Genomic DNA, 23,066 nt, shown 5'->3' with positions numbered 1-23,066 from the left:
AACAATAACCTTTATGGAGTCATCATGCCTTTGATTTAGCAGAGCACAGAACTGAGGCTTCAGTCTGAGATACCAGTGCAATACTTAACAAAGACAAATTATGCTTTGCATGAGAAGAGGCTTTTCTTATTACTTCACACATCAGCAGTCTAAACTTTTTCCACTTACTTTGGTTTATTAATTTTAAAGATAATGACATTTAGGGGCCACAGTTCTCACAGGTGTAGGTATGTTTGCTGAATTCTGTAGACCTGGAGGATTTAAAACAAAAGAAAGCCAATTCTTGCTGCTTGCCTAAAACAACCCTAACTCCTTTGAGAATGACAGATGAATGGTGCCAGTGCTGTGCCCTTATGTTCTTAGCATAAAATGCAAACACAATCTTTTATTATTTGTCATACATACAGCTAAGTGAATTAGCATTGCAGTGCTAGATTACTTTTGCTTGAATACAAGAAAAGGTCAGAAGAATTCTTCTTGTTGTACTACTTGATCTTTAATGAATAGATATTTTGTTCCTCTGAGAATCTAGTCCTAGGCTTTGACAAGAATGGAAACATGCACCATTTGCTGTCTGAGATAAATACTTAGCATTTAATTGGTATTAACTGATATCATGCCAATAATAAGAAACAAAATCACACTCTTCATTGAGAGAGCTGAGAATGCTCAGTATGCTTTGCATTTGACCTCTAGCTTTATAATTAAAAAGGATTAGAACTGTGGCAACCAAAGTACCATTTTTTTGGCAACACTAACATACTGCTGGCTTTTCATTGCTGTCTATTGCATTACAGAAAGTCAGTTAAGAAGTTATTAATTTGCTTTCTCCATCATAAGTCCTATCGCACTGCATTGCTTTCTGCCTTTATTAATTGCCACATATATATGGGCTGTACCTCAGTGGAGATTGGGCAGGTCAGAGGAGCAGCAAGAGGAAAGACCTGTTATGATGAATATGAGGAACCTTAGAAAATCAGAAACAAAAAGGGACCTGGATTTATTAATTTATTTTAATCTTGAAAGCTACTGTCTCCTTCAATCTTCATAGCCAAGAAAGAAAAACCAATTACTCACCATGCAGTCACTCACAAAAATGAGCAACATGAAAGAATTTTCCTTCATAACTCTTTTATAACCCCCTATAATTATTTTCCCCAAGCCTGTAGACTCTCTGGTACTACTGTACATTAAAAGACTGTCTCACTTTGAAATCTATTGTCTCCATTGGGGGTTGCTGACATTTACAGGGCTGCTACCACAAAAAACAAGGTACAAACTCCTGTCATTTCAGACAATGAGGAGGTACTCATCTACCATGTGCCAATCCTCATTTACAAAGCAGCTGGCAGTGTAAAGAGTGGCTAAAAGTGATTAATAGCTACCTGTCAGCAGCATGCTCTGCCTACACTGGCTGCACCTCTGAGCTCCTAAATATTCCACAGAAACCCACATTTGAACCACTCAGCTATTCTGCTATCACTGCATCAACCACACAGATGGTGAAAAGGATTCTGGATTTGACTGCCAAAAGACTGCTCAAAGTGCCCCAACAGTGGTGGAAAAATCCTAATAACTCCATGTAGATTGGCATGAGATGTGCACCAGACTGACAGCTTTGCAGACCTAGCCCACAAAACAGCGAGGGCAACAGCTGTGCCATCTTCTCCATCCTGCCCCATCAACTCTTTTTCACCGCTGACCTGGAGGGACCACCCGCAGAAGCAAAGAAACATTTCATTTATTTTGGCATCTCTGATGTGGTTGCTAGCAAGGGTGCCAATTAGCACCAGGTTTCATCATATTTGTAAGGTGGAAATGTGTTTACTCAGAACTGGGCTGAGACCACCAAATTGATTTTACATAGAGTGCTCGGCCACTGGGTGGTAACAACTTGCAACTGCTAATGATTTGGCTGGCTTTGAATCCTAGAGGTAAAATGGGAAAGGCTGCCTGTCCCACTGGTCCCTTGACATGCCCTGCCACTAAAATTTCATAATGAGGAGTGAAAGCTGTGCAGCTGTTAGGCACACCAGGGCATGAAGAAGATACCTGTTCTCAAACTACTTTTCAAACTCACTTAGGGCAACATAATGTACCACATTTGAAAGAACCACTATGAACATGCTGCAATCTCAGAGCTAAAGTAAAAGCCCTTGCTTGTGTAGGTCACAAGGACAGCCTTCTGTCATTAATGATTTTTAGTGCTTTAGCATGCATTTTGCACGGTTTCAGTACCAGGACAATCTGCTGGACTAATGCTTCCTACCCAAGGCCATGAGGGCTCCATTTTGTTTTATTGAATAAGACAAATATCTCCAAATGTTTCCTACCTCAAATGTGCAAATAGCATGGAGGCACACTTAAAAATTATTTTATCTTACAGTTGAGAGTTCTATCCGAATTTTAAGGAACAAATACCACTATAACCACTCTTACATCTGGAGCACAAGTATCATGAACTTGGAAAAAAAAAAAAGCATTCTAAAATCTGTCCCTTAAAAACTTGTCCAGCTCCTTATTGAGCACTACAGCTGAGAGATCCTCTTTGGCATCAAGAAAAGAATCTCACTTCTCATAAGTAACTCCAGCAATGCTGTATTTTGTAACCCTCTCAAACACCAGGCCACCAGAAATATACGTGAGGCACTACAAAACTGCCTGGTACTGTGTTTAACATCCTTTCTGGTCAGGTTTTCTTCAGAGTGAGCCTTTTTTTGTGTCTTTTTTTCTGACTAGGATGTTCAAACCACTTTTTAAATGACTGGGAAACAATATAAAGTACTTCAGGTCACATTAGAAGTAGGATTAGTACAGCAATTTGTCCAGCTGAAGTGTCATGAGCTACATTTGAGTCTGAAATTTTTAGACCTAATCTACATTAAAATCCTCATTGTGGAGCTCCACAGGCAGATACCATCCTCCAATTTTCATAAGGTTAAAAGAACAAAAAAGTCCTGTACTTAATTTCATCTACCCACCCTACAACCTTGCAAACACATCTGAACTTGAGTTCAGTAGCTTAGGCTAGGACATTCCTTCAAAGATGATGAAGGAAGGGAGTGAGAAGGAGACACATCCTCTTCCTCAAACTTACATGAACTTGGCTTCCACAGGTAAAGCCTATGAACACCACTACCATGGAGAGAAGGTGTGCTGGTGGAAAAAAGAAACAAGAAGTTCAGAAAGTCCAAATGTAATCTTCCAATCATAGCAATTCACTGGGTCTACCTGAGATGGGGTTAATTTTCTTCATAGCCGTGCATGTGGTGCTGTGTTTTGAGTTTGATTGAGATAGTTTTGAGAACACACCAATGTTTGGGCTGCTGCTGAGAAGTATTTGCACAATATGAAGGGTTTTTTTAACTCCTCTCTCCCAGCAAGCAGACCAGGGCTGGGAAAGAAGTTGGGATGAGACACAGCCAGGACTGCTGACTTCAGCTGACCAAAGGAATATTCCATACCATATAATGTCACAGTCAACAGTGAAATTCCTAACCAGAAGGCACTTTTGGGAGGTGGTGATTCCTCAGAGATTGGCTGGACATCAGGCTGCTGATGGCCTTTGCATCACTTCTGGGCTTTTCTTGTTTCTCTTTCCCTGACTTATCAACTATCCTTAGCCTAAATTTCCTAAAATTTTCTTTATTTTCTTCCTCATACTGCTGAAAGGGGGAAGTGGGTGAGCAACTCAGTGATGATGGCTTAGCTGATGGCTGGGGTCAACCAAGCACAAGCAACTATAACAAAGTATTCTTTAAAGTAGTGTCCAAAGTACCACTGCAACCATTTTCCTCCAATGAGTAAGGTTAAGGAGGAAATAAGAAAGCTGACATAGCACAGATAGTGCTGAATTTAGAGTCCAATTTTAGTAAAATGTATAATTCAAATTAATGAGATTTAAGACAGTCATTTAAATTCAAGAACAGAAATTTAATAGCAGATGTTCAATGAACTCTATTGATGAAATGAGTTTGTGTGGAAGAGATGAAAGAAAAGTGGGAAAAGTATTCTGTATCATAGAGGTAACCTCTGACTTATTCAGCAAGAAACCAGAAAATTTGCACGTGTGGGCAGAGGTGAAAAATACATATAGACAGGTCTGCAGCTGTAATGAAGAGGAACATGAAAGGAAATCTCTTGTCTTTCCCACAGACCTAACAAGCTCCTCAGTTTGATATTTACAGAGAGCAAAGCAGCAGGAGTTACAGAGCAGGGTGAGCACACTTGTTGGGAGGTCATACCTAAAGGCTGCAGTGGTTTCACACTGCCAGGGAACCACTTGCAGGACCAGAGGTAGGTAGCAAAACCCATCCATGATACACTGATGATTCCACTCCTAAAGGCTGAAAAAATACATTCAAACCTGCAGGGGGGAGGTTTATATTTTGAACTTTCATGTGTTTATACTACAACAATCAGTATTACTCAAGCCCTGGTTTTGTTATCAAGCCTTCTGATCCCACAGGCCTCTTAAAAAACCCCAGAAAGAAAGGTGGTCCTAATTGTCTTGATATTTCACCCCAATCAACAACATGAAGTCAAATTCCAGTAAAGCAAAATCTTCTGCAGCAACCAAGCCTTGCACTTGCGCTATGTCCTTTTTAAAAGTAGGATTGTCTTTCAGATTATTAAGGATACTTTAATAGTGAGAAAATAAATAACATATGGGGGTGCTGGGACAAATTATCCCACAGATAGTGATGAGCATACACTGGAGAGCTAGAGATGCTAAATTTTATGAGAAAATTGTCCAAAACCCCAAACCAATTAGGAAACCTGTGGTTTCATTGAGAAATAAGTAAGCTAACTGGTTAAAGAAAAGGACCAAGAAAAACAAAAAGATCATAAAACCCACTTAATAGGAAAGTATCACAAAAAAAGGCAGAATTCATCCCAGAAAGAAACTGAAATACTGAGTTCCCATACACCAATAACTCTTCCTTTTTCTTCCCTAACTTGTATTCTTCCTTCTGCCAGCTATATGGGGTTTTTAATCAATAACTTAATTGAATCTTCTGTAATAATATTACCACATTCCATGCTAATTTTGCAAGGCCACAACTCTATCAAGGGCTGTGTGCAGTTATCACTGCCATAATTTGAGTTTATCCAGCCTACAGCATTAATAATAGAGATAAACTTAACCAAGAGCCATAATTCCTTCATCCACTGCACTAAAGTAAATGGTGTTTACAGTTTGTCTGGAGCATTAATACAGTAAAAATGTCAAGTGCAGAGTTTTCTTCCAATCAAAACAACAGGGGAAAAAAAGCCTTCTATTTTTAATTACTCTTTTGTATCTGATTTAAAAACAGAGCTGGAAATCCTTCTGGAAACAGTATCAGCCTAATAAAACAACCAAACACTCTTAACAGCCACTGCCTTCAATCCATCTCATTGTATCCAAACCAGCCTCTCCACCATTTTTCACTTTTACTTTGAATATCAAAATAGTCTACTGATGAAAGAGAATTTATCCAGTTATTATAAGCAAAATAGCTTTAACTTCCCTTAGATATCCACTAACAAGATATAAAATGACACTTCCTGGACACATCACCAGCACAATAGGGCCTCTATTGATTTTCAGATCATGTTCTTTAGCCTGAGATGATTCTCCTGTGGATTCTGCTTCCCAGCAGGAAAAAAATTGCCTTTTCTATGTTTGAATTCAATCTATTAATGCATCCCTTGCTGTAGACAGTGTCTTTCTTCTTTCCCTCTGTAGCTGATGCGCCTACACCTTGCTGGCATGGGGTCCTAATGGATCCCAGGGTTAGAGGTCAAGGTACAAAATCCAAAAATGAAATTGCTCAGCTTGGAAATCAATAAAAAGGAGACTCTTAATCTTTCTGAGGGTGAAATGGGCAATCAATGAGGCGTGATAAGAGTGTTCAACCTTATGCCAAAGCTATAAATAGAGTATCAAATCCAAAAGAAGTCACACACCTACAGTAAGACAGTTAATAATATTGTTCAGCTTGCGTTAATGCCATCAGGAAATGGCATTAATGCCATCACAGCTGGAGGAACAGATACTGCTTCTCTTCTGTCATTAGGAAGGTTTCTCTGGTGCTATGCTGACATCATCTCTTTGCTATATAATTTAAAAGGCTAAGAGACACTCAAGTGACTTCTGAGGTAAAGTTCACAGATCAGGATAAATTAACTTTGGTCATATGTCTGCATTTACCTGTGATTACAAATTCAATCTGGGAAAAAGAAGCAGTGATACAAACTCCTGGAGATACAGGAAATAGTTACCACAGCCTTCACTGGAACTTGAAAGTACAGAAAATTAGCTTTGTATTGTGCAGTCTATGCCTTGCAGGAAAGGATGAACTTGAGGAAACATTTCAAGTTTGCAATATCAAAATAGCTGTATAAAAATACAACACCTGATAGCTTGTACCACCCAGTACAGAGTAATATGGTACTTAACAGCCAACAGTTACAGAGCTTAGATCACTGGAAGATGAAAAAGGTAAAGTTAAAAAGACACAAAATAATTGCATGGCTCAATTTTTGCTGATCTATCGTAGTACCAGACATAAAATAGAACCGTGTGACAGTTCTGACAGAAGCTAACTCAGTGACAAAATGAGGAAGCCACTTGACAGCTAAAGAAACACATTCTGATGACAGACACTACACACACTGAAAACAAAGCTCTCAGCTGTGAGCCCTACAACATCCAGCCATCTGTAAATTCACTCCTCTGTGCAAGGGTGTAGGAGAACATCAACACCTGGGCCAGGAAGTTGAACTAACCTTTGCTCCCCAATAAAGAATAGCTGTCCTGCATTTTAAAGGCATGGTAGGCACACAGATCACAAGTCCATCTTTCTGGTTCTTGGTCTCCAATTCTTCCCACACATTGCAGCCCTAGGTGATGTATATGATCCCCTCTACCAACTGGGGGACAAGACCTGCTGCAGCATCAATAATCATCTGCTACAGCCAAGTATCACAGGCTTAATTCTGGGGGGATAAAGGGAAGATCACATCCACATGGACTCCCAGGGAGAGTTTACAACTATTCACAGAAATGAACTGACGGCTCTTTCAGTTATCTCACTGTTTAATGACACCAAAATTCATGGCAACAGTGGGGAACTGTATGCACTGTTGTTTTCCACAAAACATTTAAAACACTACACAACTAACAGTGACCAAAACATCAGGTTTTATCTCTAGGGGTTGCATCCCTACTTGCATTTTTAGAGAGAACAAGAAGTTAGGGGGACTCTACTAGCAATTCTAAAACCAATAAGAATGGTTTGTGCTCATTCCTGCTTCCCTGGCAAGTTTGGCAAAAGAGGTGATTACAAACCATCCAGCAAGAAAAGCCAACCATCCCCTCACCTGCTTCTCTTACTTCAAGTATCACACTTACCAAGATGAGGAAGAAATCCAGCTCAAGGCCTTATCATCCCGTTTCTACCTTGGACCTGAACAGTTCTGCTCCCAAGTATCCCATCTACTCAAAAGTTAAATGCAGCAAGTCACTAAAAAAAAAAAAAAAAGCCCTGAACCAATTTATATGAGACTGATTTTGTCTTCTCCTGGTGGAGAACAAGCTTCTTGCCAATTTTGTTGTAAAGCACTGAATTTCTTAAACGAAAATATCTCCATTGCCTTGAACTTGCCTTTCTTATGAACATGTGAATGTGGTGCACTGGTTTGTACATGGAATTCAGTGATTTTGTGAGGGCTTTCATTTCCTCAACCCTCCACCTATCACTAGCAGTCCTTGACCACCTGCCAAACTTTCTTCCGTGGTATAACAGGGTACCCCCTGCAGGATGTCTGTCTCTGGCCCTGGAGAGGTAACTTTGTCCTCTTCAAAGGCCTGCTTAGAGGAATCCTGTGCTTTCAGGAAGAGAAGGTGGTCCAAGAGGACTGGTCCTGGAAACAGAAGACGCAGAGAAGGTGGAATTTCTGCACGCCTTCTTTTGCCCCAGTCCTTACTGTTGAGGGCGGCCCTCAGCAATCCCAGACTTAGGAGGTAAGAGAAGAAAAATGGAGAAAGAAGTCTTTTTACAAAGCCACATTTTCAGTAACTCAGTTGGAGTCTATTGCATTATTAGCATCAGTTGATTAATTAACCATATCCATACATTATATATTATTGACACTTACTAGGACATTATGACCTGCTAGAGGGGATATTTGCCATTCGGCTCTGCTGGCAAAACACCTGCTGAGCAAGGACAATCCCAGTTTTGGCTGGGACAGTGTAGGGAATGTGCACACAGCAGGAACCCTGCAACAATGACTTGGTCAATTGATTCAGTCTGAGCTGTGAGCAGCAGGTGTCTTTTCAGTGTGCTTTGAACAGCTTCCCGTGGTTCACAGGAGCTGGATGCACATCAGTTTGGTCATACATCAGTGTGTCAGGATTTCCTAATGCAAGATGCAAGCATTTTAAGCTCTCAGAAGTAGCAGCTCCCCACATGCTTCAAATTCAGGTATCTCCTCGAGAGATCTCTCAAAAATTAACAAAATCAAAGACAAGAGGAATGTACTCATTTGAATTGGCTTTGATGAGGCAAATGAAACCCAGTTTGATTTGTGGCTTTTCCTCCCTGTTTAACAAGTGAAGGATCAGAGGAGTGCTGCCATAGCAGCCAACTCTTGATGCAAACTGTCACTGGGCATCTGAAAAACAGAGATTTGATTCTGTTGCGCTTACAAAGAAACAAAATACTGATATACTTGTCTCACATTCTTCTAGCATTCAGTTTGTCAGATTTGCTGAGAGGCTCAGGGTAAATACCTGACTGTGAAGAGGGCATTTCTCCTCATTCCTGGAGTTTACTGAATATTTTCTAGCTCCCCATGTCACTGCCTTCCTATTCAAGCCTATATAAGACCTTTCAGTAGCATTTAACATGCACCGACACAGAAAACACCGTTCTTCAGTGAACTGCCAGGAGTTTGTAGCAGTGCACTACAAAAAAAAAAAAAATAATATAGCTTTGTAAGCAACGTGACTTTAAAAATACCAGCAAGTTACACACCATCATTCCCATTAGAGTTTGGAATATCTGACTGAGATTACTGTGCATAAAGAGGAATTATTTGGAATTGGCATTAGAAAATGACACATTTAATCTCTGTAGACTGATAATGAGAACACTTCCAGCAAAAGGAGCCAAGATATTCTCAGTCCCAAAGCAATACCAAAATCCCAGAAGCAAATAAGATTGACAGCAACTCTGAATTCTTTCACTTACACAATTGTCTGTCCACACCTTAGTCTGATAAATTTAGTGCCTCTGTAAAGGCACTACTAAAAAATATTAATTTTCTCTATACAAACAAGACCTTGCACATGATAAATTGACAGTTTAATAAATGGCAAAACTCAACAGATAGTTTGAATCAGAAACAAGAACATACCATTTTTTAACAAGGTAACACACAGAAGAAACAGCTCAAGTATTCAGAGCCACAACTGATGTTAAATATCTTTTGTAGATGGATCAGGAAATGCCTCCCACATCACATGATAAATTCATGCCTAGTCATTAAAGATCCAAATAAGACATAACCACAAAGGTACCTTTATCTCGTGTATTTCTGATTTTTTAAAAATCATTCTTCATAAATGCAATTCCACTAGCAAAAACAAGCACTGCACTAAACTGAGTTTGACTGTTGCTCAAATGCAAATCATTATGATCTGAAGTTCAGCGACATCCTCAAAGCATTTACAAATATTTAAATCAGATCAGAATCTATCTCCCACAAAAAGTGAGGAAGTTGCCCAAGAAGAATTGACAGCCTCTCAGTAGCAATGTACACCTTTGCACAATCACATATTTGACCTTTTTATTAAACCATCAAATGCTAGAGTACCTTCACAAGTGGAACATGGCACTGGAGCAAATTCCAGCAGAAGGGAACTGCAGTGAGGTAAGAAGTTTTACTGACCCTCTAAAGGGTTAGCATCAAAATACTTCACAAGAAAGCAAGTATGGCAGTATTTGATGAGCAAGGTACCACTGAACTTGCAGCAGTAATTTACAGTACACACTTCTCTAAGCACAGCCATCACCTGTAGGCTCAAACAACCCATTACTCAGGATCAGCTCAAGGCTTCTAGAGGCAGCTGTGTCCTTCTGAAGAAACTGTGCATCCTTGAGGAGCTCAGATTCAGCTTTGCCACAGAAAAAGGGGGAAAGTCAGAGGGGGCTGGCAACATCCAGGGACCACTGAGGAACTAGAAGTAGCTGAAGCCAGCAGAAAGAGTACAAAACAAAAGCTTGTTGAGGATTTTTGGAAACAAAAGCCTCAAAACACTAAACTGCTGCTCAAGTGAGGACCCTAGGGGTCTAGTGACCTCTGCTCCACACACTGATGTCCCCAGCAGCAGCAGTCCTAAGCACCAGACCAGCATTGCAGACCCTGACACGGCAAAGGTCATGCCACAAGAAGATGTAGGGTTTATATGCAACTCTGACCCTGCCCTTACTCTTCCCCTTTCTAACCAGTAAGCATTTCCCTCCCTTCTTTTCTCAAATGAGGATTATACCCAGGTGCATTTCAGATCTCCATTTTATGCAGCTCTTCAATTCCACTGGGGGAAGAAAAAAACTGACTCTGCCTGAATTATCCTTGGGTTCCTCATAGAAAGAGAGTGGAGGAAGTGATTTATTTTCCAAGATAGTCCCATTAAGAAACAAGACAATACATTTCCATTTTCTTATCCAGTTTTTTAAAGCACAGAAGGACAGACAGATGCCAATAGAACTGACATCTCAGTGTTTCCTGGATTTCCAGCAAGCAAACCCTGCTCTACACTCTGCACTTTCAGATCAGAGCAGCTGAAGGTGCTTTTAGGCAAGTTAAGTGAGATAATAAAACAAAAAATAAACATGACCAGCTTTTACTCCATGTCCTTTTGAAATAATTTGACAACTGCTGCAATTCCCAATTCTCAAAATCAGCTGAGGTTTAGGACACAAGCAGCCTGGACATGGTACACAAGCCATTATCAAAGTTGTAGTAATTCTTCCTGACACTACTGGTGGGATTCTCAGACCTTGCACTGGGATCAGGGCAAATACTTATAATGCAAACATGTAACATGTTATTTTTTTTTTCCTGATTACATGACTTTTGGCATGAAAAAGATTTTTAACAAGAAGCATTTTCCGCATGTTACAGTGTTTTTGGTTCTTTTTTTCCTGATTACATGACTTTTGGCATAAATAAGATTTTTAACAAGAAGCATGTTCCAAGAACTACGCTGTTTCAGCAGACTTGGTGCAGGCATAAAATATTGATTTAGACAGCAAGGATACATCTGGAAAACCATGGATTTCAGTTCCTTGTATTTCATAGGTTTTCATTTTCAAGAAAAAGATTTTTAACAAGAAGCATTTTCCAAGAACTACGTTGTTTCAGTAGACTTGGTACAGGCATAAAATATTGATTTAGATACATCCAGAAAACCATGGATTTCAGTTCCTTGTATTTCATAGGTTTTCATTTTCAAAGGACTACAGAACACACCTTTCCACATTAAAAAATACCTTTAATATATATTTTGGCTTCTCTCCCTACACCTGATAAAAATGCTGTAATTCTTACTTATATCCCTGCCATCTCATGTAAGAAAAACCCAGATAAACTCAGATGAAATCCTTCAGAGTGAAATATTTTTAAGGTCCATAATGAAGCAGAAAAACATGGAAGAAGCCTGAAAACAAAAAGCCCAGGTGTGTGTATTTTGTGTAGAACCATACTCTTACTTCAACCACCACTCACTGCTTCCCAGGTTCTCAGCAAACTGCAAGGAGCCAAAATCTGAAGAAAGTCGTATCCAGTGAAATTGTGGAGCCACTCAGCATTCAGAGCAGCAACATGTTCATTCCTTCCATGCAAAGAGATGTTATGAATGCTTGCAGTAAGGAGCTGGATTTGCTTTCATTAAATCCAAAATAGCGAAGTTCCTTTCCACAGAGATTGATTACAACACATATCACAACCACTGCAACATGTCTTGATAGGAACAAGACGATTTTGTGTTGCCTCTGAGATGGGAGGAATAGTTCCTGATGAAGATCTCAGTGTAAGACATTCTCTGAAAGGCCTAACAGTAAGGCTGGTTACTCAGCAGTTCATAGGATTCTTCAAAAGGATACAATTCATTACTCTCAAACTGATGCATCTGAATAGCAAGGAGAACAGAGACTTATGTCAAAAAATAAATTAAAAAATAATAAATCACTAGTTCTCTCAGATTGAATCTATTCTGAAGAAGCTGACATCATGCAAATCCATCTAAAGACACAGTAAAGCCACATGAGCTAACATTGTGATCTTGCTATGACATATGTACATAAGTATACAGAGTTCATATTGAGAAAAAAGTGTTTTATGAGTGCCCTTCTCCTTCCAGTGGGACACAACCGTGCTTTGCATAGAAAGCTTTTGTGGAAATGACAAATGCAAGTTCTGTCATCTATAAATCACTTTCTCCTACAGAAAAGGAAAAACAAAAAAGCCGTCTCAATCTCCAGTTTGTAATGAGTAATTGCTATACATAAACTTATTCTGAAACTATACACCTCCAGACTGACTACAGCTGAGAAAGTATCTATCCAATGCAAACAACTTCACTCCACCATGGTGGAAGCAGGCACTGAAAGGAAATACTCAGGAACATAAGCCTGGGGCAAGCAGCATTTGTGGTGCTGCATGCACAAGCAGCTGGCACACTGGAAGGAAGCAGCACGTAGGAGTGTGATAAATTTAGCCAGGTACATTCAGAAATTAAAACTGCTGCTCTTGGAAGAAAGCTGAGAGTTTGCTTTGGGCATTCGTGGGGATATTTCTTGGCTTTTGTGGGTTTTATCTGGCCACTGCTGGCAGAACACGGCACTCCAAGTACAAAATTGGCTTGGTTTTACTCCTCTGTATTTAACAGCCTCAACACACAGAGAAGTCTGTCAATAGTCAAGTGTACTGGCATAGAAGCAACTACTTTTCCTTCCTTCAAGCAGAGCTGCACAGCAGAATGGACAAGTGGGGCAGGGCAGAATCTGCATTCTCTTCCCCTTGGGAGGAATTCTGCTTCCCTACAGAGACTGCCTCCAGGAGCATTCCACCACACAGTGCTTCCATGCTCCTAGTGAAGGGCTTTGCTCTAGAGCCACTATTACCCAGTCTCCTGACACATAAACACAGCCTGAAAAAAAAATTATTGAAAGCAATTTATCCAACAAATATTGATATTTACTCAAAATTCCTTTCAGCAGTTCAATATTTGACAAGCTCCACAGACTGTCCACATCCAGCAAATAACTCTTTCAATAGTTTTTTCCATAGCTCCTGAACACCTCCTTAGGAATAATGATTTTTATTATTTGACAAGAACATCTGTCAAGGTGTATTTTGTCTCCACCTTCAGTGTACTGGCACAACAAAAGCAGAGGAAAGAGGACACATGGGGGCATCTCTAGAGGAGATACAGGAAGGGCTACAAACCCTGTAAGGTAAACACCAGAATTCCTGACACAGAAGAGCTCTAGCTGAAATGAAGATTGATGTAGCACCCACTAACCCTCTGCCATCACTCACACAGAGCAAAGGAACACAGTCACTAATTCTCTGCTCAAAGATAATGTGCTTCTATTGCAAACTTACAGCCTGCTCCCAACCTGGATTTCACCACACACAACAACCTACAGGACTACTCAGATTGCAGACCTAGGGCCTGAAAAAAACATTCAATCCATCCTTACCTCTGCTGGGAGGTACAGGATGAGTCTAATTCTACACTCTGACCCTTTATGTCATTGCTTCTAATGGCGTGAGTAACATGCAGGTAACAAGACAGGACAGCTTTTAAAACAGTCTTATAAGACCAAGCAATTGCAAAACCAGCAGGTGAATGAAGAATTTTCACCCCTATTTTAAACAGTGAACTCTCCCTGGTGTCACAAGGAGATACTATCAGGGTAAACAAGAAGGAAGATTTCCACCATGGATAGCCAAGAGCAACTATTCTATACTGTATAAAAAAAATTAAAAGTCTAAATATAAAAACCAAAAGGAAACTCACTGGGTTGCATTGCTTCTGTTCTTTTGCCCCTCCACTCTACAATTTAAACACAAACAATTGGAACTACAGAGACACATTTTTCTGGGTTGTTACTTCCTCTACCCCTCCTTGCAAGGAATCAGCAAAGCAAACTGCAGTACCACCACACAAACTAAAGCACTCCCTTCTAGTACTTTCAAGTTCAGCCCTTTTTGCCTGAGGAATTCTCTTGGCTCGCGGGTTTGATGTCAGCCCTTGATTGTGTTTTGATGTTTCTGCAGATCTACGATTGAGTTCAATTCTCAGCAGCCAAAACAGACATTTGTCTTCCTGTATGCATCAAATTTCCTGTGGCACGCTGCCCACTTAATCATGCAGGCAAGGGGAGCTTTGACAAAGCAAGGGGCTGTCTGCAAGCCCCATGACCCAGCATGTGTGGAGTCACTTGTAATTACCGTTACTTAGAAGGATCAGTCAAGGCTTCCCACTGTTGCTGCACACCAGCTCAACCACTCCAGAGTGTCTGAGTAAATATTTGCACGCAACGAGGAGCTGTTGAGAGGGTTTTGTCTACAGCCACAGCCCCCAGTGCATGAAATATTCAGCACATTAAATGTCTCCGCTGATGCAGAGTGGTGGGTTTTCACTCTGATTTGATTAGCAGTGATGATTCTTTCATGAGGTGTGACTGTCCTTCTAGATTAGCATCAGCCCAGATTCCATGCAGCAGTCACGGAAAAAAAGGAGAAAGAAGTCTGACACGTTACAAGGGTTACTGTGCAGAGTCTCTGTAAGGTCTGAGATTCCTGGTTTACAAGAAAATGCTGGAGCCTAAATCCCAATTTCATAAAAAATCATTGCTAAGTAGAACCCCAAATTTAAATACAAACGTAAAGCTCAAATATCAAAATTAGTAGTAATTAAAGAGGAAATAAACCTAAAACAACACAGGTTTAACTGAAGGAATGTATGAACAGATATGACATCAACTCTTTATCCATAAAAAGTTTGAAGCATTTCACTGAAAGACATGCTTCCATATTAAGCATAATGATGCTAATGAACACTGTAGAACTTATACTGATTTTAAGTGTGGCTGCATCACTCCTAAAAATTTTTCACTTAAATACATCTCCTCACTACCCAAGCAATCAGCAATTTTCAATGATGATGATGTGGCATCGGTTACATATTTTTAACGTATATCTATTTTAAACTATTCCCTTATGGTAACATTCCCATATTTCTATACCATAGCAGTGAAGTGAATCTAATGGAAGCAAGCAAATTCTGCAGGAAAAAACAGTTTATTGGACTGAGTAATGTAGTTGGAATAGAGATAAAAAAGGGCTGGTACTCTCAAAAGCTACTCTTGTTTGCCAGTCTGATCAGCTGCCTTGACCAACAGCAGTTTGGACACAGCTCTGACTTAGACAAATTGGATTTTGAAAATATTTGAAACTCTGCAGCAAGCATTTTGCCTTAATATGAAAAGCTGACTATGCACCCACTTAAAAAGCAGAGCACTAACCTCCCTAGTTAAATCTTGGTATGTATGTCAATACTGGCTGCACTGACAAATGAAAAGTCTCTGCACAAATTCACAGGCACAGCAAAGAGAAAACCCAGGGTCTATCAGACACAGAATTTTCACAGTACATCAGCAGCAGTTATTTAGCACAAGAGGCTTCTGTAATTGTCACCAAATGGGAAAACTCAGAGTAGCCAATAAGCTTCTGTTCTCTGTGCAGGCTTGTGTTAAAAAAGCCAAGCAGAGAAGCATATCAGTTTCTGGAGATGAGCTGTCTTCCACATAAAACTCATTTAGAAACAGGATGCCTCACGATCTGCTTCAAACCATTAGAAAAGTTTTAAAACGATCAAAGGCCAGTGTTGAGGTTGGAAGGCTTCAACCCCCATGAGCAAGTTCATCAGCATGGTACAAAAAAAGGACAGCAAGGGGTAGGAGCCCACCATGCTGCTCATGGAACTCCTTTACACTGCACCACAGGCCCCAGATAAAATCCAGTTTTCCATTCAGCTCCCACTTAAACTGAGGGGACAGGAGGCTGCAAGTTACACACACAAGAGGTGCTCTAACTTCCTAGGAGTCCAACCAGCAATTGTACTTTCCTAATTAGACCAGCCAGGATGATGGGGGAAACTGAACTACATGGGGGGCTAAATTAATCCAGTGCTTTGCTTAAAAGCATTTTAAAACACTGTCACTGGTGCACAGGAAACCCCAAAATGAAGAAATCACAGTATTCCTTGTACTTTCCTAACTTCCAGTATTGTATGTTATATAGGATTATAGTTGCCTACACACAGACAACTGATGAGAATCCTATTATGCCCCAAAAGAAGAAATAAAGCTACATGCCCTTGCTGCCAGCCACATGCAGATTTCACTACACTCCACATATAAAACGTTATTTAGCTCCCTCTGTATTTTCAGCTAATTCGTTCAGGTAAGATAAAGAATTAGGAGCCCTTATTCACCCTTTCCTCAATCTTTACAAAACAGTGAAGACTGGGATAAGCATACACTTTGCTGAGCACACCAGGTGAAGATTTGGTCACCACAGTGGCAGAGCTCATGGAAACTTTAAACTTTCTGTGCCAGGACAGGATCTTGACCCTTAATTACCTGAGGCAAGTTTTGAAGGGCTACTACATGAAAATTTCTTTTACACATTCAGTTAAGGAGAGTTGAAATTAAAATATGTCTGCCAAGATGAAACCCATGTTTATAAACCCCACTCTCCTCTAAACTGGCACCTGCAACCTGTGGTATTTGCAGAGCAATTACTTCAGCCATTCTCAGGGTCAGCAGTTTACCTTGGAACAAATAAAATCCACAGCTACTCCATACAAACCAACACTTAGATACATCATCTTTCACACAAGCAGCTTCCCAAATCACAAGACAGCTCTAGGTCTGCTCTGTAGAAATAGTTACAGAAACACCAGCAACCTCAGGAATCGCTAATGATGACAAATGGCAGGTCTGGAAATCCTACAAGATGCCATTTCTTCATAAACTGCTGAATATCTGCTTTCTAAGTGAGACCCCTTGTTCTGTCTCCAAAAAAACAATGGGCAAAGAAAAAGGGACTTAAAATTGCTGGAGTAGGAAGCAAAGAAGATAGGAGCAGCAACACAAAAATGCTGTCCAGCCAAATGAATCAGGAAATGCAAATAAATGGAGATAATCCCCCAGGAAAAACTTCCCCAAGATTTCATGCACTGCAACAGATCAATCACTCAAATGGATTGTGAGACTCTTATTGACTTTTTGATTAAAACTGCACCAATATTTATATGGCTTTTGTCAACAATTTCTACAAAATTTTTATGGTCTTTTTTAGCTGTGTTAGAAAGCATGGAGTACCTTCAGAATCTTCTTATATCCCTCTTATTTTTATGGTGCTTTGAAAATTCACTTATAGCTGTCAGGCTGAATTTTCAATTTCTGTTGGGTCCCAAACCTTATATTAAAGGGCTGTTTAACAAAAATGTAACACTCCAATGACAAAATGCTAGTAAATAATTTGAATTCCAACATTATGCAAGCTTCAACACAGGGTTACATTTTATACAGACTGAATAGGGTGAGCCTATAGATCACAGAAATCTAAGACTCAATAAACCAGCAAGTTAATTCTTCACATTTGCAGGGGTACACGTGAGCTCAACAGCATTAAAAGCCACAAGAGACAAAAGTACACTTCCTGGGAAGCAATACCCAGATGCTGAAGTATTTAAAAAAAGCCAAAAAACAACTACCAAAATGAACTGGAAAAGATCAAATGCTAACATGATTTTGACTGAGTTGCTTTTGCTGTTGCCATTTTATGTCAAGTCAAAAATCCAAATTAAATAGTAATCAAATTAATGGGATATATCAGTTGTCCCTGAAGTAGCAGGCAATCATCATATAACCTTCCCCAACCATAAAGTGTTTTTGAATTAAAAAACAAAAAACCTCAAAACAACTAAAAGCACCAAACCACACACAAAAAATAACCCAAATGTAAAAAATATTGGTGTTCTGACAATTTGATTTTGAAACTAGGTGTTTCAAATGGCAAAGACAAACACTTCTACTTTCAGCCTCTCTGCCAAGTTTTAGGATCTGAAAATCTCTTGTTTCTTTGTGAAATTTCTAATGTAAATATTAAAAATTAATTATGTTGTCATATGAAAACATGAAGAGATTTAAAACTAATTTTTAAAAAGTCTTTAAAATATTTCAAATTAACTCTTTATAAACAGCATCACTAGATTTCTAGTATATAGATGTAAAAAAATGTTTTAAGTGAACTGGCATAAAGTTAAGAGGAGGAGTAGAAATGCTGGCATTAGGGATGAAAGAACCAAAATTCAAGAACAGTATTAAAAATTCAGAGGAACAAAATAAAACAAACAAACGAAAAAAACTGAAAACAAACCAAACAGGAAAAAAGTAACAAATCCAAGTGCCACTTCTACCACACAGCAAAAACCTCTCTGTTGGGTCAGCCAAACTTCTGAGGGTTTCTAAACCTTCATCATTAAAACCAGCCTGAGAGAAAAATTTTACTTGATTTGGCATTGAACCACCACAGAGAAACTTAGCAAGTGGAGGAGTATGAAAGCATATTTCGAAAGCATCATATGATATATGAAGCATACTATGAAAGCATCCTTTTAAAAAAAATTTACTCCAAACCTTACAAAAAACAAAGGTTGAAAACTCCTATAATTCTTGGAACCCTCTGAACATGAAAGGTTTGATGTTTGCAAGATACCAGGCATCACGGGGCTGGCCTATTTCTCTTGCGATTTACAACAAATTTAACCTTATCAGTATTCAGGACCAACCTTAATAGGGAGAAGAAAGATGTCATAGCAATAGAAGAGGAGATAAAAGGAAAGCAGTGAGGAAGAAAAGCACATGATGTCTTAATTGAACTGGGGATGAGATAGGGATGGCTGATCCAGCCTGGAGCAATGGGAAAACACTTCTGATGGTGCAGCCTCCAAGACAAGACAGGGTGGATTGGCCCCAAAACCTGTCACTTCTTGAAGACAGCTTCAGCAGCACTCAAGGCACAGCAGCTGCTGAGTGCTTGTTAAAGCTGAATGAATATTTTGCCACGAACAATACGTTTGACAAACTTAGCCGCTCTCTTTCCATCCTGTTCCTAGAACACCGTGAATGGAATTGCATTATTCAGATGTAGCTGAATTTCTCTGCTGTGTTCCCCCATGTAGAGCTCAGCTGCCAGTATTCAGAGGGTTGCTGAGCTGTGTTCAAAAAAGACAATCTGGTACTTTTCCTTTTCCTGACTGGATGAACAAATGTAACCTACTTCTGAAAACAGACATGCACAAGTATTTAAAAATTGATTTCCATGAGTAACTGGCTATGTGACACATTCAATGAGGAAAAAAGAGGATTTAGTAAACAAGAGTAGGACTCCCTTGCACACCATTAGTTAAGTTTACTATACAAATTTACCTACAGCAAAACCGACACAAATCACATATGCTGAAGGAAGATCTTTCTCATAAAACTCCCATTTTCTGGCTGTTCATGAAATCCAAAAATTAATAAAAGTTTAAACAATTAAGTTTAAATATTTAAAGTTAAGATTTATGACTGCTTACACTAATTTCATTGTACAATATTAATCCAGATCCCACTAGCATTATTAAATTTTGTTACTTTCTAAAGCACTCAGTCATTTATAACTACCTAAAAAAAAATAAAAAACAAAAAACAACAACCCACAACTTCTATCTCACTGTCCCCAGGATCTGCTTCTCACACAGCACAGCAATGAGAGCACAATTACTGAAATGAAGATGTTGGCAGCCATCCAGGTGCCAGTAAGAATACAACGGGTATTACTCACCAGTTCCTTGTGTGCTGTAATCTGCCAGTTCTAAAAACAGAGCATTCCCAGCAGTGCCTGTTCCCTCCTTTTGATGCCAGATTCTTTTGTAAAATGCTGTCATTTCAGCTTAGCAGCAGCATTACTTATTTTTTAATTCCCTGTTGGTAGTATTTCTTTCTGTTCTCTAACATAGACCTTTGAGATGGCTGCCCTACACCAAGATCCTAAAACACAGTAAATGAGCACCTAAAATTGCTGCCACCTGAAATTTAGCTGAGTGCAAACAGGGCCTAAGAGCCAATCTTTGGCATTTCTTGACCTGTGGGTAATGTGGAAAGCTTTCAAAGCCAAATCTGAGCAATAACTTCAGAAAAAAAAAAAAAAAAAAACATTCTAGGCACTAGAATACTATCACTTTGGATGATTATTTGCCTGCAGATATCAGTTTTGCACTCCTCAAGCCCAGAACAGTGAGGCAAAATGAAGCTGACAGGCATCAGCCAAAGGCAAAGGCAAACAGAATAAACATTCTGGGTTTAATTTAGGTGCCTGGTTACATTTTCTGTTCAGTTCTTGAACACTTGGTCACCCTTAGCAGAAACACTTTTGTTCCTTTGTAGCCTCTCTTCTGTAAGGATGTGCTTGGTCACCCGCCTTAAACATTGTGAATTTCAGAGTTATTTTGGAATAATACTAGCTGGTACAAGCAGGAAACTTTTACATGACCTCGAAAAAAAGCTGTGCTGGTAAAACCAGGCCATTTTTATTATTGGATATTCTCTTTCTTAGGTCACTCAGATCATCTGTTACTCGAAATACCAAACCTGGGAAAATAGGGATCATATGAGAAACAGTGTTTTCTGCAGCGCCAGATTCATCTGCAGGATCACTCCTCTGGTTTCTTAAATTACTGAGTCCATGAGGCTGGCAATACTGCAGCTCTGGAGCTGCAGTAGCACCTCACAGTAATTTTCTGCCTGTCCGTACACAGACATCTATTCAGAAAATGTCTCTTTAAAAAGCTGCTATTTTTCAACAATGTGAAATATATTTGCAATATTATTTGCTCCTTTCCCTCAACTGTGCATGGAATACAGTGAGGAAGTGACCACACTATCAATGTTTGGTCTCTTGAGGCACCAGATTCTCCCTCTTATCCCACATTACTTTTCAATTCCATGTATGCATAAACACAGATAATGCCTTAACTTTTCAAATCATCAGAAACTTTAAGGAAAATAGTTTTTAATAGCACAACATCTAAAAAAATCTGGCACTAGATAAATATTCTTAAATAAACTAGCAGTAAATTGCCTTTTGTTGTGGTAACTCCTTATGCTCTAGAATTTCTACAAATATTTACTCCAGTGTTTTGCTGGTCTTCAATAAATGTGTTGTATTCAGGTAAAATATAAGTGAGTTATGCTATGGCCATAAACCTCACATTAAAGAGAGCTCAGTACAAACTCCAGGAATTCTGGAGGAATATGTTCTGTAAATCACATCACCTGATTAGCTACAGACCCAATTTTTTTTTTTTTTTCTTTAACATCAGCTACACTTTTCAGTGGCATTCCAGTATGACCAGAAAGTGGAGAAAAACCACATCAAGCACTTGGGATGAAATTTCAGAGACCATTCCTCAGTTTCAGTTCAGAGCCTGGGTGCCTGGCACAGCCCCTCAGCAAAGCTCACCTCCTTGCCTGCTCATCCTTAGAGCCATGGAATCAATGAGATTGGAAAAGGCCTCTGAGGTCATTGAGGCCAGCCTGACTGAACACAGCCTTGTCAACCACACCATGGCCCTGACTGCCATGTCCAGTTTTTCCATAAACACTTTCAGGGATGGGGACTCCACCACATCCCTAGGTGGCCTATCCCAATGCCCCATCAACATTTCTGTGAAGAAATTCTCCCAAATGTCCAACCTGGGAGAAGAGGCCAAACCCCACCTGGCTTCTTTGTAGAGGGTAACAAGGCCATCCCTGAGCCTCCTTTTCTCCAGGCTGAACATCCCCAGCTCCCTTATGGGACTTGTGTCCCCAACCCTTCCCCAGGTCCACTGTCCATGTCTGGTCACACTCCAGCTCCTCCTGTCCCTCCTGAACCAGGGGACCCAGAACTGGGTACAGCACTTGAGGTGCCCCTCATCACTGCCAAGTACAGGATAAGCTCCTGAGACATGAGCTCAGTTCCTGAAAAATGTTCCCTAATACATTACAAAATCACACCACTGCTGCACATCCTAAAGCATTAATGGGTGCTCAGAAGCCACAACGATTCCCCAGCAACAGCCAGTATTGCACTCACCTCCACACGGGCCTCCAAAGGGAATGCTCAGGAAGCAAAACTCAGCCTGGAGCTAGTATCAGGATGATGATAGAGACACAACCAACACTAAAGAAAGCTTCAAGCATCTGAAAGTCTTTATGGTGCCACAATACAACCCTTTATACTCTTCATCCCACATGCATTGCACCTGTGTGCCCTCTGTTCCCTTGGTGGTTGGTCAGTGCACCTGGGCACTCCATGGCTCATTGCCTTCAATGGTGCTCACCTGCTTCTCACAGCTGTGCCCATTGGGGATGAGGCTGGGCCACAGCCCCACTCCCAATTCCCACAAACTCTGTGCCTAGAGCACAGCCCCACTCCCAATTCCCACAAACTCTGTACCTACAACAGGCCGGGGAGAGCCCGATGGCACCCGCCCTCAGCCGTGGTGCTGCCCCAGGTGTTGGACGTGATACCAAATTTAAATGTTTTTTAATGTAACTTGAGTCAGTTTTCACAGAATTGCAGAAGGAACTAGGTTGGAAAAGACCTTTGAGATCATCAAATCCAAGCCCTGTTCACCTTTGCCCCATGGAAGGGGATTCAAGTTTCTTTCCAGGGCATTGTTCCATCAGGTGAGGCCTGGTGAGGCCTCAACATCTCAGCAAGCTGGGAGTAGCACAGACCCCACACAAAAGATAACAACCATCAATGGCCATTAGTTTAATTAACTCCAACATCACCACTAACTCCAAACATCACCCCTGGCTCTGTCAGAGGCACGTGCTCTGGGAAAGGAGAAATAAGAGAACCAAGGAGTGAGGACCTAATTATAGGAAACCAAATACCAA

Source organism: Pyrgilauda ruficollis, unplaced genomic scaffold (assembly GCF_017590135.1).
Source record: "Pyrgilauda ruficollis isolate IOZ18807 unplaced genomic scaffold, ASM1759013v1 scaffold50, whole genome shotgun sequence".
Taxonomy (NCBI): Eukaryota; Metazoa; Chordata; class Aves; order Passeriformes; family Passeridae; genus Pyrgilauda; species Pyrgilauda ruficollis.
This window is presented reverse-complemented; position numbering follows the sequence as displayed.